This window comes from Oncorhynchus keta, chromosome 35 (assembly GCF_023373465.1).
Source record: "Oncorhynchus keta strain PuntledgeMale-10-30-2019 chromosome 35, Oket_V2, whole genome shotgun sequence".
NCBI lineage: Eukaryota > Metazoa > Chordata > Actinopteri > Salmoniformes > Salmonidae > Oncorhynchus > Oncorhynchus keta.
Window position 1 is genome coordinate 6,088,523 of NC_068455.1, and position 12,986 is coordinate 6,101,508.

The 12,986-nt window shown below is 37.9% G+C and overlaps 1 pseudogene across 1 annotated transcript in view; it reads left to right on the forward strand.

The window, feature by feature from the left end:
• Positions 1–12,986, forward strand: part of LOC118381924 (alpha-actinin-1-like) — a 76,856-nt pseudogene that overhangs the window by 10,439 nt on the left and 53,431 nt on the right. Inside the window, exons 6-7 of the transcript XR_008091451.1 lie at positions 2,018–2,099; positions 3,558–3,643. The product of XR_008091451.1 is annotated as an alpha-actinin-1-like (transcript). The remainder of the gene's footprint in view (positions 1–2,017; positions 2,100–3,557; positions 3,644–12,986) is intronic.

Consider the following 12,986-nt stretch of genomic DNA (forward strand, 5'->3'; position numbering starts at 1 on the left):
AGGAAACACAGAGATAAATACACTCATACAGAGAGACAGGAAACACAGGGATAAATACACTGGTACAGAGAGACAGGAAACACAGGGATAAATACACTGGTACAGAGAGACAGGAAACACAGAGATAAATACACTCATACAGAGAGACAGGAAACACAGGGATAAATACACTGGTACAGAGAGACAGGAGACACAGGGATAAATACACTGGTACAGAGAGACAGGAAACACAGGGATAAATACACTGGTACAGAGAGACAGGAAACACAGGGATAAATACACTGGTACAGAGATACAGGGATAAATACACTGGAACAGGGAGACAGGAAACACAGGGATAAATACACTGGCACAGAGAGACAGGAAACACAGGGATAAATACACTGGTAGAGAGAGACAGGAAACACAGGGATAAATACACTGGTACAAAGAGACAGGAAACACAGGGATAAATACACTGGTACGGAGAGACAGGAAACACAGGGATAAATACACTGGTACAAAGAGACAGGAAACACAGGGATAAATACACTGGCACAGAGAGACAGGAAACGCTGGGATAAATACACTGGCATAGAGAGACAGGAAACACAGGGATAAATACACTGGTACAAAGAGACAGGAAACACAGGGATAAATACACTGGCACAGAGAGACAGGAAACACAGGGATAAATACACTGGTACAAAGAGACAGGAAACACAGGGATAAATACACTGGCACAGAGAGACAGGAAACACAGGGATAAATACACTGGTACAGAGAGACAGGAAACACAGGGATAAATACACTGGCACAGAGAGACAGGAAACACAGGGATAAATACACTGGTACAAAGAGACAGGAAACACAGGGATAAATACACTGGCACAGAGAGACAGGAAACACAGGGATAAATACACTGGTACAAAGAGACAGGAAACACAGGGATAAATACACTGGCACAGAGAGACAGGAAACACAGGGATAAATACACTGGTACAGAGAGACAGGAAACACAGGGATAAATACACTGGCATAGAGAGACAGGAAACACAGGGATAAATACACTGGCACAGAGAGACAGGAAACACAGGGATAAATACACTGGTACAAAGAGACAGGAAACACAGGGATAAATACACTGGCACAGAGAGACAGGAAACACAGGGATAAATACACTGGTACAGAGAGACAGGAAACACAGGGATAAATACACTGGCATAGAGAGACAGGAAACACAGGGATAAATACACTGGCACGGAGAGACAGGAAACGCAGGGATAAATACACTGGGGAAAATGAGCGACACCCTGAAGAGGTGGAGACAAACACAAGGACAGGTGAACCAGATCAGGGCGTGACAGTATGTCTACCGGTCTGTGTACCTGTCTCTCTACCTGTCTGTCTGCCTACATGTCTGCCTGTCTGCCTACATGTCTGCCTGTCTGTCTACATGTCTACCTGTCTGTCTGCCCCTCTACCTGTCTGTCCCTCTACCTGTCTGTCCCTCTACCTGTCTGTCCCTCTACCTGTCTGTCCCTCTACCTGTCTGTCCGTCTGTCCGTCTGTCCGTCCGTCTGTCCGTCTGTCTGTCCGTCTGTCCGTCTGTCCGTCCGTCTGTCCGTCCGTCTGTCCGTCCGTCTGTCTGTCTGTCTGTCTGTCTGTCCGTCTGTCTGTCTGTCTGCCCCTCTACCTGTCTGCCCCTCTACCTGTCTGCCCCTCTACCTGTCTGCCCCTCTACCTGTCTGTCCCTCTACCTGTCTGTCCCTCTACCTGTCTGTCCCTCTACCTGTCTGTCCCTCTACCTGTCCGTCTGTCTGTCTGTCCGTCTGTCCGTCTGTCCGTCTGTCTGTCTGTCTGTGTGTCTGTGTGTCCGTCCGTCCGTCCGTACCACAGGTAGATAAGTGGACGGACGGGAGGGCGGACTGTCTGTCTGTCTGTATTCCTCTCTCCTGTAGGATGACCCCTGACCTCTATCTATGTCTCTCCTGTAGGATGACCCCTGACTTCTATCTCTCTCTCCACTCTCCTGTAGGATGACCCCATGACTAACCTGAACACAGCCTTCGACGTGGCAGAGAAGTACCTGGACATCCCCAAGATGTTGGACGCTGAGGGTAAGACCAGGAGGGTCAAGGGTCAAGGAAGTGTTTCCCAAACCTGGTCCTGGGGACCCAACCCTTTTATTATTTGAATCGGGTGTTAGTGCTAGGGCCAAAACGAACATGTCCTTTGGGTCCCCAGCACCAGGATGAAGAAACACTGGGCTAAGCAGACGGAAGTGGAGACTGACATTCATTAAAAATGACCTTAACAGTGTTGTTTGGTGTTCAACTAGATACAAATGCAGCTGGCACCCTATTCCCTATTAAGTGCACTACTTTTGACCAGCTTTGGTGAAAAGTAGTGCACTATATAGGGAATAGGGTCCCATTAGGGATGTAACCATTGTCTTTTTTTCAGTGATATTTGTTTATACCAAGATATTTTGACCCCACAGAGGTAGTCTGGTCCTCTCATTTTTCAGGAAGCTGAACAGAGGAATACAGTCAGATAAGACTGCTCTCTCTATTCCGTTCCTCTTGCCTTGTGAGAGAGAGTGAGAGAGAGTGAGAGAGAGTGAGAGAGAGTGAGAGAGAGTGAGAGTGAGAGAGAGTGAGAGAGAGTGAGAGTGAGAGTGAGAGTGAGAGAGAGAGTGAGAGAGAGAGTGAGAGAGAGAGTGAGAGAGAGAGTGAGAGAGTGAGAGTGAGAGAGAGAGAGAGAGAGTGAGAGAGAGAGAGAGAGAGAGAGAGAGAGAGAGAGAGTTTCCCATGCCAATAAAGCCCTTGAATTGAATTGAGAGAGAGAGAGTGTTTTTTTTCTAGAATTTTCCCTAGAATAGCACCCTGTCTGGAGTGACCCAAAGTGGCGTTTCTCTTCCTGGATATTATTATCCTGTTTATCAAGCTGTCATCGTGGGGTGGAGGTTCTTTACCATAGAGTTGGATAGAGCAGGAGGTCTCAAAAAAAAATCAGAACACTCATTTAAAAAAATAAAATTTAAAACACAATTCCCCTTTGACATTACGGGGTATTATTGTATGTAGACCAGTGACACAAAATCTAATCTTAAAACATTTTAAATTCAGGCTGTAACACAATGTGTGAATACTTTCTGAAGGCTCTGCTGTCACCGAAGCTATTATTGCAAAGATCCGCCCTCTATTTCAACTCTATGGTCTTGACTCATTTTGTCTGTTGTGTAGTATACTGTATGTAGAGAATAGGGTGTGTTTACCATTCACCCCCAGTCTTTATGACATGTTGTGTAGTATACTGTATGTAGAGAATAGGGTGTGTTTACCATTCACCCCCAGTCTTTATGACATGTTGTGTAGTATACTGTATGTAGAGAATAGGGTGTGTTTACCATTCACCCCCAGTCTTTACGACATGTCATGTATCTGTTGTGCTTAACATGATCATTACCATACCCCCTTCTCCCTCTCCTCGTTCATCCACCCCCACCCCCCTCCCCATCCACCCCCCCCCCCTCCCCATCCACCCCCCTCCCCATCCACCCTCTCTCTCCACAGACATCGTAGGCACGGCCCGCCCAGATGAAAAGGCCATCATGACCTACGTGTCTAGCTTCTACCACGCATTCTCTGGCGCTCAGAAGGTATCCCAGGATGCAACGCTCCCCCCTCCTCACCTCTCATCCTCCTCCTCACCTCTCTATCCCCTCTCCTCTTCACCTCTCCCTCGTCCTCCTCACCACCTCCTGGTTGTTTGGTTCCTGCTCCTCTGTCTGTCCTCTAACACCATATTCTCTCTCTGCAGTTGCACCGCCCCACAACAGGGGGGAACGGCTCACGCTCTTCCTCCTCTCTCTCCGTATTGGTTCACAGTTTCACACTTTCCAAATGCACGATGGGAAAATAAATAGTCTATCTCTGTTGCTATAACAGGCACCAGTCAGACAGACCAGTCTACCACAACTAACTCACCTCCTAGTACACAACTAACTCAACTCCTAGTACACAACTAACTCACCTCCTAGTACACAACTAACTCACCTCCTAGTACACAACTAACTCAACTCCTAGTACACAACTAACTCAACTCCTAGTACACAACTAACTCAACTCCTAGTACACAACTAACTCAACTCCTAGTACACAACTAACTCAACTCCTAGTACACAACTAACTCAACTCCTAGTACACAACTAACTCAACTCCTAGTACACTCTAACTCACCTCCTAGTACAAAACTAACTCAACTCCTAGTACACAACTAACTCAACTCCTAGTACACAACTAACTCAACTCCTAGTACAAAACTAAATCAACTCCTAGTACAAAACTAACTCAACTCCTAGTACACAACTAACTCAACTCCTAGTACACAACTAACTCAACTCCTAGTACACAACTAACTCAACTCCTAGTACAAAACTAACTCAACTCCTAGTACAAAACTAACTCAACTCCTAGTACACAACTAACTCAACTCCTAGTACACAACTAACTTAACTCCTAGTACACAACTACAGGCACAGAACTAAAGAAGAAGAAGAGTTGTGTAGTTATATAAGGACCAGAACTAAAGAAGAAGAAGAGTTGTGTAGTTATATAAGGACCAGAACTAAAGAAGAAGAAGGGTTGTGTGGTTATATAAGGACTATAACTAAAGAAGAAGAGTTGTGTAGTTATATAAGGACTATAACTAAAGAAGAAGAAGGTTGTGTAGTTATATAAGGACTATAACTAAAGAAGAAGAAGGGTTGTGTAGTTATATAAGGACCAGAACTAAAGAAGAAGAGTTGTGTAGTTATATAAGGACTATAACTAAAGAAGAAGAGTTGTGTAGTTATATAAGGACTATAACTAAAGAAGAAGAAGGGTTGTGTGGTTATATAAGGACTATAACTAAAGAAGAAGAGTTGTGTAGTTATATAAGGACTATAACTAAAGAAGAAGAAGGGTTGTGTAGTTATATAAGGACTATAACTAAAGAAGAAGAAGGGTTGTGTAGTTATATAAGGACCAGAACTAAAGAAGAAGAGTTGTGTAGTTATATAAGGACTATAACTAAAGAAGAAGAAGGGTTGTGTAGTTATATAAGGACCAGAACTAAAGAAGAAGAGTTGTGTAGTTATATAAGGACTATAACTAAAGAAGAAGAAGGGTTGTGTAGTTATATAAGGACCAGAACTAAAGAAGAAGAGTTGTGTAGTTATATAAGGACCAGAACTAAAGAAGAAGAAGAGTTGTGTAGTTATATAAGGACCAGAACTAAAGAAGAAGGGTTGTGTAGTTATATAAGGACCAGAACTAAAGAAGAAGAAGAAGAGTTGTGTAGTTATATAAGGACCAGAACTAAAGAAGAAGAAGGGTTGTGTAGTTATATAAGGACTATAACTAAAGAAGAAGGGTTGTGTAGTTATATAAGGACCAGAACTAAAGAAGAAGAGTTGTGTAGTTATATAAGTACCAGAACTAAAGAAGAAGAGTTGTGTAGTTATATAAGGACCAGAACTAAAGAAGAAGAAGGGTTGTGTGGTTATATAAGGACTATAACTAAAGAAGAAGAAGAGTTGTGTAGTTATATAAGGACCAGAACTAAAGAATAAGAAGGGTTGTGTAGTTATATACGGACCAGAACTAAAGAAGAAGAGTTGTGTAGTTATATAAGGACCAGAACTAAAGAATAAGAAGAGTTGTGTAGTTATATAAGGACCAGAACTAAAGAAGAAGAAGAGTTGTGTAGTTATATAAGGACCAGAACTAAAGAAGAAGAAGAGTTGTGTAGTTATATAAGGACCAGAACTAAAGAAGAAGGGTTGTGTAGTTATATAAGGACCAGAACTAAAGAAGAAGAGTTGTGTAGTTATATAAGGACCAGAACTGAAGAAGAAGAAGAGTTGTGTAGTTATATAAGGACCAGAACTAAAGAAGAAGAAGTTGTGTAGTTATATAAGGACCAGAACTAAAGAAGAAGAGTTGTGTAGTTATATAAGGACCAGAACTGAAGAAGAAGAAGAGTTGTGTAGTTATATAAGGACCAGAACTAAAGAAGAAGAAGAAGAGTTGTGTAGTTATATAAGGACCAGAACTAAAGAAGAAGAGTTGTGTAGTTATATAAGGACCAGAACTAAAGAAGAAGAAGAGTTGTGTGGTTATATAAGGACCAGAACTAAAGAAGAAGAGTTGTGTAGTTATATAAGGACCAGAACTAAAGAAGAAGAAGAGTTGTGTAGTTATATAAGGACCAGAACTAAAGAAGAAGAGTTGTGTAGTTATATAAGGACCAGAACTAAAGAAGAAGAAGAAGGGTTGTGTAGTTATATAAGGACTATAACTAAAGAAGAAGAGTTGTGTGGTTATATAAGGACTATAACTAAAGAAGAAGAAGAAGAGTTGTGTAGTTATATAAGGACCAGAACTAAAGAAGAAGAAGAAGGGTTGTGTAGTTATATAAGGACCAGAACTAAAGAAGAAGAAGAGTTGTGTAGTTATATAAGGACCAGAACTAAAGAAGAAGGGTTGTGTAGTTATATAAGGACTATAACTAAAGAAGAAGAAGAGTTGTGTAGTTATATAAGGACCAGAACTAAAGAAGAAGAAGAGTTGTGTAGTTATATAAGGACCAGAACTAAAGAAGAAGAAGAGTTGTGTAGTTATATAAGGACCAGAACTAAAGAAGAAGAGTTGTGTAGTTATATAAGGACCAGAACTAAAGAAGAAGAAGAAGAGTTGTGTAGTTATATAAGGACCAGAACTAAAGAAGAAGAAGAAGTTGTGTAGTTATATAAGGACCAGAACTAAAGAAGAAGAAGAGTTGTGTAGTTATATAAGGACCAGAACTAAAGAAGAAGAAGAGTTGTGTAGTTATATAAGGACCAGAACTAAAGAAGAAGAAGGGTTGTGTGGTTATATAAGGACTATAACTAAAGAAGAAGAGTTGTGTAGTTATATAAGGACTATAACTAAAGAAGAAGAAGGGTTGTGTAGTTATATAAGGACTATAACTAAAGAAGAAGAAGGGTTGTGTAGTTATATAAGGACCAGAACTAAAGAAGAAGAGTTGTGTAGTTATATAAGGACTATAACTAAAGAAGAAGAGTTGTGTAGTTATATAAGGACTATAACTAAAGAAGAAGAAGGGTTGTGTGGTTATATAAGGACTATAACTAAAGAAGAAGAGTTGTGTAGTTATATAAGGACTATAACTAAAGAAGAAGAAGGGTTGTGTAGTTATATAAGGACTATAACTAAAGAAGAAGAAGGGTTGTGTAGTTATATAAGGACCAGAACTAAAGAAGAAGAGTTGTGTAGTTATATAAGGACTATAACTAAAGAAGAAGAAGGGTTGTGTAGTTATATAAGGACCAGAACTAAAGAAGAAGAGTTGTGTAGTTATATAAGGACTATAACTAAAGAAGAAGAAGGGTTGTGTAGTTATATAAGGACCAGAACTAAAGAAGAAGAGTTGTGTAGTTATATAAGGACCAGAACTAAAGAAGAAGAAGAGTTGTGTAGTTATATAAGGACCAGAACTAAAGAAGAAGGGTTGTGTAGTTATATAAGGACCAGAACTAAAGAAGAAGAAGAAGAGTTGTGTAGTTATATAAGGACCAGAACTAAAGAAGAAGAAGGGTTGTGTAGTTATATAAGGACTATAACTAAAGAAGAAGGGTTGTGTAGTTATATAAGGACCAGAACTAAAGAAGAAGAGTTGTGTAGTTATATAAGGACCAGAACTAAAGAAGAAGAGTTGTGTAGTTATATAAGGACCAGAACTAAAGAAGAAGAAGGGTTGTGTGGTTATATAAGGACTATAACTAAAGAAGAAGAAGAGTTGTGTAGTTATATAAGGACCAGAACTAAAGAATAAGAAGGGTTGTGTAGTTATATACGGACCAGAACTAAAGAAGAAGAGTTGTGTAGTTATATAAGGACCAGAACTAAAGAATAAGAAGAGTTGTGTAGTTATATAAGGACCAGAACTAAAGAAGAAGAAGAGTTGTGTAGTTATATAAGGACCAGAACTAAAGAAGAAGAAGAGTTGTGTAGTTATATAAGGACCAGAACTAAAGAAGAAGGGTTGTGTAGTTATATAAGGACCAGAACTAAAGAAGAAGAGTTGTGTAGTTATATAAGGACCAGAACTGAAGAAGAAGAAGAGTTGTGTAGTTATATAAGGACCAGAACTAAAGAAGAAGAAGAAGAGTTGTGTAGTTATATAAGGACCAGAACTAAAGAAGAAGAGTTGTGTAGTTATATAAGGACCAGAACTGAAGAAGAAGAAGAGTTGTGTAGTTATATAAGGACCAGAACTAAAGAAGAAGAAGAAGAGTTGTGTAGTTATATAAGGACCAGAACTAAAGAAGAAGAGTTGTGTAGTTATATAAGGACCAGAACTAAAGAAGAAGAGTTGTGTAGTTATATAAGGACCAGAACTAAAGAAGAAGGGTTGTGTAGTTATATAAGGACCAGAACTAAATAAGAAGAAGAAGAGTTGTGTAGTTATATAAGGACCAGAACTAAAGAAGAAGAGTTGTGTAGTTATATAAGGACCAGAACTAAAGAAGAAGAAGAAGAGTTGTGTAGTTATATATGGACCAGAACTAAAGAAGAAGAAGAGTTGTGTAGTTATATAAGGACCAGAACTAAAGAAGAAGAAGAAGAGTTGTGTAGTTATATAAGGACCAGAACTAAAGAAGAAGAAGAAGAGTTGTGTAGTTATATAAGGACCAGAACTAAAGAAGAAGAAGAAGAGTTGTGTAGTTATATAAGGACCAGAACTAAAGAAGAAGAGTTGTGTAGTTATATAAGGACCAGAACTAAAGAAGAAGAAGAGTTGTGTAGTTATATAAGGACCAGAACTAAAGAAGAAGAAGAAGAGTTGTGTAGTTATATAAGGACCAGAACTAAAGAAGAAGAAGAGTTGTGTAGTTATATAAGGACCAGAACTAAAGAAGAAGAGTTGTGTAGTTATATAAGGACCAGAACTAAAGAAGAAGAAGAAGAGTTGTGTAGTTATATAAGGACCAGAACTAAAGAAGAAGAAGAGTTGTGTAGTTATATAAGGACCAGAACTAAAGAAGAAGAAGAGTTGTGTAGTTATATAAGGACCAGAACTAAAGAAGAAGAAGAGTTGTGTAGTTATATAAGGACCAGAACTAAAGAAGAAGAAGAGTTGTGTAGTTATATAAGGACCAGAACTAAAGAAGAAGAAGAGTTGTGTAGTTATATAAGGACCAGAACTAAAGAAGAAGAAGAGTTGTGTAGTTATATAAGGACCAGAACTAAAGAAGAAGAAGGGTTGTGTAGTTATATAAGGACTAGAACTAAAGAAGAAGAAGAGTTGTGTAGTTATATAAGGACCAGAACTAAAGAAGAAGAAGGGTTGTGTAGTTATATAAGGACCAGAACTAAAGAAGAAGAAGAGTTGTGTAGTTATATAAGGACCAGAACTAAAGAAGAAGAAGGGTTGTGTAGTTATATAAGGACCAGAACTAAAGAAGAAGAAGGGTTGTGTAGTTATATAAGGACCAGAACTAAAGAAGAAGAGTTGTGTAGTTATATAAGGACCAGAACTAAAGAAGAAGAAGAGTTGTGTAGTTATATAAGGACCAGAACTAAAGAAGAAGAGTTGTGTAGTTATATAAGGACCAGAACTAAAGAAGAAGAAGAGTTGTGTAGTTATATAAGGACCAGAACTAAAGAAGAAGAAGAGTTGTGTAGTTATATAAGGACCAGAACTAAAGAAGAAGAAGGGTTGTGTAGTTATATAAGGACCAGAACTAAAGAAGAAGAAGAGTTGTGTAGTTATATAAGGACCAGAACTAAAGAAGAAGAAGGGTTGTGTAGTTATATAAGGACCAGAACTAAAGAAGAAGAAGGGTTGTGTAGTTATATAAGGACCAGAACTAAAGAAGAAGAGTTGTGTAGTTATATAAGGACCAGAACTAAAGAAGAAGAAGGGTTGTGTAGTTATATAAGGACCAGAACTAAAGAAGAAGGGTTGTGTAGTTATATAAGGACCAGAACTAAAGAAGAAGAAGGTTGTGTAGTTATATAAGGACCAGAACTAAAGAAGAAGAAGGGTTGTGTAGTTATATAAGGACCAGAACTAAAGAAGAAGAAGGTTGTGTAGTTATATAAGGACCAGAACTAAAGAAGAAGAAGGGTTGTGTAGTTATATAAGGACCAGAACTAAAGAAGAAGAAGGGTTGTGTAGTTATATAAGGACCAGAACTAAAGAAGAAGGGTTGTGTAGTTATATAAGGACCAGAACTAAAGAAGAAGAAGAGTTGTGTAGTTATATAAGGACCAGAACTAAAGAAGAAGAAGGGTTGTGTAGTTATATAAGGACCAGAACTAAAGAAGAAGAGTTGTGTAGTTATATAAGGACCAGAACTAAAGAAGAAGAAGAGTTGTGTAGTTATATAAGGACCAGAACTAAAGAAGAAGAAGAAGAGTTGTGTAGTTATATAAGGACCAGAACTAAAGAAGAAGAAGAGTTGTGTAGTTATATAAGGACCAGAACTAAAGAAGAAGAAGAGTTGTGTAGTTATATAAGGACCAGAACTAAAGAAGAAGAAGGGTTGTGTAGTTATATAAGGACCAGAACTAAAGAAGAAGAAGGGTTGTGTAGTTATATAAGGACCAGAACTAAAGAAGAAGAAGAGTTGTGTAGTTATATAAGGACCAGAACTAAAGAAGAAGAAGGGTTGTGTAGTTATATAAGGACCAGAACTAAATAATAAGAAGGGTTGTGTAGTTATATAAGGACCAGAACTAAAGAAGAAGAAGAGTTGTGTAGTTATATAAGGACCAGAACTAAAGAAGAAGGGTTGTGTAGTTATATAAGGACCAGAACTAAAGAAGAAGAAGAGTTGTGTAGTTATATAAGGACCAGAACTAAAGAAGAAGGGTTGTGTAGTTATATAAGGACCAGAACTAAAGAAGAAGAGTTGTGTAGTTATATAAGGACCAGAACTAAAGAAGAAGAAGAGTTGTGTAGTTATATAAGGACCAGAACTAAAGAAGAAGAAGAGTTGTGTAGTTATATAAGGACCAGAACTAAAGAAGAAGAGTTGTGTAGTTATATAAGGACCAGAACTAAAGAAGAAGAAGAGTTGTGTAGTTATATAAGGACCAGAACTAAAGAAGAAGAAGAGTTGTGTAGTTATATAAGGACTATAACTAAAGAAGAAGAAGAGTTGTGTAGTTATATAAGGACCAGAACTAAAGAAGAAGAGTTGTGTAGTTATATAAGGACTAGAACTAAAGAAGAAGAAGGTTTGTTGGTTATATGGTGGTCCTATGTGGACTCAGTTAAAGAGCATGGCGCTTGTGTAGTTATAGTGGGTTCAGAACTAAAGGGACCACCCATGTGTAGTTATATAAGGACCAGAACTAAAAGTCGCTTTGGAGTAAAAGGACCAGAACTAAATGGATATATTATTATTATTATTATATAAGGACTATAACTAAAGAAGAAGAGTTGTGTAGTTATATAAGGACTATAACTAAAGAAGAAGAGTTGTGTAGTTATATAAGGACTATAACTAAAGAAGAAGAAGGGTTGTGTAGTTATATAAGGACCAGAACTAAAGAAGAAGAGTTGTGTAGTTATATAAGGACCAGAACTAAAGAAGAAGAAGAGGTTGTGTAGTTATATAAGGACCAGAACTAAAGAAGAAGAAGAGTTGTGTAGTTATATAAGGACTATAACTAAAGAAGAAGAAGAGTTGTGTAGTTATATAAGGACCAGAACTAAAGAAGAAGAAGAGTTGTGTAGTTATATAAGGACTATAACTAAAGAAGAAGAAGAGTTGTGTAGTTATATAAGGACCAGAACTAAAGAAGAAGAAGAGTTGTGTAGTTATATAAGGACTATAACTAAAGAAGAAGAAGAGTTGTGTAGTTATATAAGGACCAGAACTAAAGAAGAAGAGTTGTGTAGTTATATAAGGACCAGAACTAAAGAAGAAGAGTTGTGTAGTTATATAAGGACCAGAACTAAAGAAGAAGAAGAGTTGTGTAGTTATATAAGGACCAGAACTAAAGAAGAAGAAGAAGAGTTGTGTAGTTATATAAGGACCAGAACTAAAGAAGAAGGAGAGTTGTGTAGTTATATAAGGACCAGAACTAAAGAAGAAGAGTTGTGTAGTTATATAAGGACCAGAACTAAAGAAGAAGAAGAGTTGTGTAGTTATATAAGGACCAGAACTAAAGAAGAAGAAGTTGTGTAGTTATATAAGGACCAGAACTAAAGAAGAAGAAGAGTTGTGTAGTTATATAAGGACCAGAACTAAAGAAGAAGAAGAGTTGTGTAGTTATATAAGGACCAGAACTAAAGAAGAAGAGTTGTGTAGTTATATAAGGACCAGAACTAAAGAAGAAGAAGGTTGTGTAGTTATATAAGGACCAGAACTAAAGAAGAAGAAGGGTTGTGTAGTTATATAAGGACCAGAACTAAAGAAGAAGAGTTGTGTAGTTATATAAGGACCAGAACTAAAGAAGAAGAAGTTGTGTAGTTATATAAGGACCAGAACTAAAGAAGAAGAAGAGTTGTGTAGTTATATAAGGACCAGAACTGAAGAAGAAGAAGGGTTGTGTAGTTATATAAGGACCAGAACTAAAGAAGAAGAAGAGTTGTGTAGTTATATAAGGACCAGAACTAAAGAAGAAGAAGGGTTGTGTAGTTATATAAGGACCAGAACTAAAGAAGAAGAAGGGTTGTGTAGTTATATAAGGACCAGAACTAAAGAAGAAGAAGGTTGTGTAGTTATATAAGGACCAGAACTAAAGAAGAAGAAGTTGTGTAGTTATATAAGGACCAGAACTAAAGAAGAAGGGTTGTGTAGTTATATAAGGACCAGAACTAAAGAAGAAGAAGGGTTGTGTAGTTATATAAGGACCAGAACTAAAGAAGAAGAAGGGTTGTGTAGTTATATAAGGACCAGAACTAAAGAAGAAGAAGGGTTGTGTAGTTATATAAGGACC